This window comes from Aethalodelphis obliquidens, unplaced genomic scaffold (assembly GCF_003676395.1).
Source record: "Aethalodelphis obliquidens isolate GAN/ISIS:26980383/991018 unplaced genomic scaffold, ASM367639v1 scaffold1800, whole genome shotgun sequence".
Taxonomy (NCBI): domain Eukaryota; kingdom Metazoa; phylum Chordata; class Mammalia; order Artiodactyla; family Delphinidae; genus Aethalodelphis; species Aethalodelphis obliquidens.
In genome coordinates this window covers 1-5,056 of record NW_020839711.1, presented here as the reverse complement: position 1 = coordinate 5,056, position 5,056 = coordinate 1, and the positions used below count along the sequence as shown (strand labels likewise).

The following is a 5,056-nucleotide window of genomic DNA, read 5'->3' as shown; positions in this document are numbered from 1 at the left end:
GCAGACGCCCGCGGACCCGGCCCAGGAGAATGCCCGCCTCTGCCAGGAGATCCTGGGGTTCCCAGCCATGCCAGGTAGCCAAGCGCGCACCGGGCTCACCTCAGCGGTCGGTTGGCGGCTACTGCCCAGGTCAAGAGGATCGTCTGGTGGTGTGTGAATGGGGACCGACTGACGGGCTCTGGCCGAGGCCCGCTGACCTCTGGCCTCTTCCTGCCACGGTTCCTTGGCTGGTCCCTCCAGCTGTGGCCCGCGGAGTCCGAGGGTGGGGTGGGAGGCTCTGCACATGCTTTCTAGAGAGCCTGGAAGAGGCAGGAGAGGGCTTCATACCCCGAACAGAAGGCATCGACGAGGTCTGCCCATGCGTGTCGGTGCGGACACGTGGTTCACTCCCTCGTGAGCGCTTTAACCAGCGATCTCCCCGTGGTGGAGGGCGAGCCCTGACTCATCTCTCACAGCCTCGGCAGCTGACCTTGTAAGAGGCTTAGGAGTGAACCCTCGTGAGCTTCAGCAGAAAGTCGGCAAAGATTTATTTGTGTCCCTCCACTGAACTGCCAGCAAGGTCCCCGTTTTCTACAAGTGTTGGGCCAATACTCTCTCTAGTGGCAGGGGACTCAGACAAGGCTGCTTTGGGGCCCCCACCCCCGCTCTGGGGCAGGGGCACTGAGCGGCCTGGAGCCAGGCAGGAGCCCCTCCGCGTGTGTCCCAGTGACCCACCTGCCTGCGACCTTCGGCCGCCTGGCAGGAAGCTACGACGCCCAGTCCTATGGCCAGTCATTCCTGCAAGAAACACTGGAACCAGTTTCTGCCAACCCGCCAAAAAAAAACGACTTCAAAGGCAACGTGGTGTCACAGGAAGGGCTTGTTTCTGTGTTTCTTTGTTTTTAGTTCATTAGGCCTCACTTAAAATTCTGATTCCACAATGCACTTGCTTTGGGATCTTGAACAACACTCATAACCTCTGCAAGTTTCAGTAGAGTAAGTTTATGTGATTACCTTCATCTGTAATATCCCTGTGTTGCAATCTTAATTAATTCAGATTAATTCATCTTAAGCTTAATCTCAAGTTCAGATCAAAAACTAGTTCCTCTGTGACTTCTCCTCTGAACTGATTCAAAAGCCTCCTCTCCCGTCCTCATTTGGCTTCTCTTCTCTTCTGGAATCTCATAAGAACTTCTATGACCTCTCTGGTTTGTTGTTGTTGCTGTTGTCTGTTTGTTTGGTTTTTAATTGAAATATAGTTGATTTACAATGTCGTGTCTGTTTCAGGTGTACAGCACAGTGATTCCGTTTTCAGATTCTTTTCCCTTATAAGTTATTACAAAATATTGAGTACAGTTCCCTGTGCCATAGAGGAGATCCTTGTTGTATCAACTCTATGCCTTCTTTGAATGACCGTAGCACTTGTTGTCTGTATCATTTTTTATGTCTGTTGTGGCTTTGTGACTGAAAATGAAAATTTTCTATTTGTTCATGTCCTGGCCCTTCCTTAGAAATGTGTTCATTTACCTATTTCATATTTATTGACTACATCTTAGACACCGTGTTAGCTGCTTGTTCTAGATGTTAGTAAAACATAGACCTTCCTGCTCAAAGGGTCACAGTATTTGTGGGAAAACAAAAAAACGAACAACTTACGTCTCAAATAGCTTTGTACTTCCCAAAGAGAGCACACCTCGTAAGTACAATAAATATATGTATTATACATAAATGTATAAATAGTTAATGGCATTAAAAACTTGAGATAACTGCTTTTCTATTCGGAGGAAATGATGATAATATTTCACCAGGAGCTCAACACCACTCTGAGAATGAGGGCTTAACCCCCGACCTGGCTCACTGCATCGCTTTCTTATATGAAAATAGACAAGTCTGTACATGCTCTCTACAAAAAGGCTTATCTGGCATGAATTTCAGGTAGCAAGAAGAAAAATTCAAGAGGTTCAGAGAAGCATCCACAAGCTCAGGTGATTGTCTGGCACTAATACAACTTGCTTGACAGGAAAATAGAGCTGTAAATCTCACAAAATTAGATGATCTTCTAAGAATTTCAAAACCGCCTGCTATTAATTAGAAATCCTAGAAGAACCGCTTCTTTTAAAGCATACGGATAATATGCTTTACAGCTTAATATTCAGAAGCCTATGTTTTGGCTAAGTGAGCTTCAGGAATGAAGGAAACTTGTGGTTCAGTTCCATCTACTCTGGAACACCTACTTCTGTGCTCAGCCATCTTATCATCTGTAAAATGGAGGCAACTCTAAGAAAACATAGTCACAGAGATGTTGCACAGTTTCCTGTGTCACTGTCTTCATTTGTTTCAGAAAACCAATAACGTCTAAGCTACTACTGCAAAGAGTGCAGTGTTACTTGGGGTCATCTAATGCAGCTCTGTCAAAGTAAAGAAAAGGAAAGGGGCCTAGAATAACTATAATTTTCCCAAGAGGACACTATTATTTTATGGCAAATCTGAGTCAAGAACCCTGATCTCTTTGATGCCATTCCATTGTTCTTTCGTTGGGTTCTCAGCGACCCAGAGAAAGAAAGAGAAATAAAACTCCTATGTGCTGTGTCACTGGTACAGGACGTGGTAAGATTGGAATTGGAGAACTACATATTAACAGGTATTTGGGAAATTCTTCAAACTAATTAAGATATATACCAGGTACATAAAAAACAGTTATGTTTTCCCAAGATGATTCTGTGGAATGAACAGAACTGGTAACTGAAGGTGCCTGTGTGCTGCAGTTCCAAACAGGACGGGTGAATGCTTGTTTTCTGGCACCTTTAAGACTCCACCCCAATATACACATTAAAATAAAATTAACATTTCAACTGGGTCATATTTAATTCTGCATGCTCTTGTAAGTCAGCAAAATAGTCCATATATCATTTAAGTTGTCACTCACTTTCTTTTCTTTTCTTTTCTTTTTTTTGCGGTACACGGGCCTCTCACTGCTGTGGCCTCTCCCGTTGCGGAGCACAGGCTCCAGACACGCAGGCTCAGCGGCCATGGCTCACGGGCCTAGCCGCTCCGCGGCATGTGGGATCTTCCCGGACCGGGGCACGAACCCATGTCCCCTGCATCGGCAGGCGGACTCTCAACCACTGAGCCACCAGGGAAGCCCGTCACTCACTTTTTAACTTGAGTTTTAATTTCTAAAAGTCTTTCCAAACACAAAACAGAGGTGGGAAAATGGTATATGGGAAGCTGCAGAGATGAAATAAGCTTACTGCATTCGGCATAAAGATGAATACCCAAACAACTTCTGCATAGCTGGAAGTGTCCAAATCTACTATCTTCGTTTTGTAGTCAAAGCTTCCGGAAAAATATGCTAACGGATTCCTAATTACCCAAATGCCCCATATCTGTTTCAGTAAGTATCATTATATATTATGGAAATTTTTCTCAGTGACAGAGAAAGACATCCTGGCCGAGCATCCCCCTGCCCATGACACACAGATGATGGGTCTCAAGCTACCTTGAAGGCGTTGGAGCCCACTTTATCCATTACTAATATTAATGGAGGACAAAACTTCATATTCTGTTTGCTCTGTTTGTTAAATCACTTCTTCCCTTCATTAAAATGGATGACACATAATTGAGTCTGTAGTGTGTGTATCACTGGAAACTGAACACATTTTTGTTGGTTTTATTAATGTCATAGGTTTCTAGGGAGGGTCTACTAAATAACTAAGTCTAGTTTCACAGTTACAAATAAATTATGATGTAATTTTGAATAAAGTAAGCTCATCATAAAGGAAGGATACTGAGAGTTGCTACTACCCCTTCCTTGAGGGGCTCTTGTAAAGCACTAAATCAAGTAACAGAGGTTTATATGCATGCATATATTTTCAATGATATTTGAACACACTTGAAAAGAACTCTACGGAATGCATTATAAAACCTCGATGCTGTGTGTCCCTAGTTCCCAGCTGTCTCGTTCAAACTATTTAAATGAACAAAATGTTATCTATTAGGATAGCTATCAGAGTACTCCAAATACTACTTCTTGCAGTACCCTGTCCCAACCATTTGCCTTCCTCTTCCCATTAGTCCTTAATTCAGAAACCCCAGAGATTTGTTCAGTAATTTATGAACATATTTCTTCATTCAGCCAAGAAAATTGATGGATCCCGTACCAAATTTCAGGCACCCTTCTTCAGGATGTTTTCTAGGCATGTTCAGGAAACACAGCAGTGATTAACACAGATGAATATAGCCTCTCTCGAGCTGAGGGGAGAGACAAAAGTAAAGAAGCAAATATAAAATCATAAGTGTAAATACGTAAATAAAAATTGAATAAATGGGTAGAATAACCAGTATATCAGGTAAGTGCTGGAGAAAAACAGCAAGCAGGGAAGGGGGATGGAGATTGTTAGCTGGTAGGAGGAGGCTGCGATCGGAAACTAAGTGATCACTGAGGGCTTTCTGGGGAAGATAAAATTTACGAGGGAACCCAAGGTTGTGAGAGGGAGCAAGGTGCATATCTGGGAAGTGAATAGTACAAGCAGAGGGAACAGTCAGATGGAAAGGCAATGAGGCAAGAGTGGGCTTGGAGTATCCAAGGAGCAGAAAGGATGTCAGTGTGTGGAAAACAGAGGGAGCAAAGTGGAGAGGAGAAGGAAACAGTCAGAGAGGAAACAGAGGCCCAGATTTCTAGGGCTGTGGAGGCACTTTGAGGACTTTGCTTTTCCTGTGAAGAAGCCATTGAAGAGACTTGAGTGACATGACCTGACTTATGTTTTAACAGGATCTCTCTGGATGCCATGTTGATTAGAGACTGCAGGAGAATAAGGACAAGCCCCAGAAGACCAATAGTTGATTCAAATGTCAAGAAACATTTATGCCTTCACCCTTCAACTTCACAAATGATGCCATTTCCATTGAGCTACTGAAAAATATCATCTGGCTTTCAAAACAATAAACCAGAAGGCATTTTCTCACATAAGCAAGGTCACAAACAACTGTCAGCTAAAGGTGAAATAGCAACAAATCAAATAATAACAAAGAACATTTTTTATAGATTTTAAAACCTTACAAAGCATTTTCTTGTCCA

General features: G+C 43.3%; 1 long non-coding RNA gene across 1 annotated transcript; it reads right to left on the bottom strand.

Moving 5' to 3' along the window:
• Positions 1-11: 11 nt before the first annotated feature.
• On the bottom strand, positions 12-5,050 carry LOC113617100 (uncharacterized). The gene is made up of 3 exons (XR_003431510.1): positions 4,140-5,050; positions 715-777; positions 12-299 (listed from the first exon to the last, which is right to left on the bottom strand). It is a non-coding gene; the product is annotated as an uncharacterized LOC113617100 (long non-coding RNA).
• Between the last annotated feature and the right edge of the window lie 6 nt (positions 5,051-5,056).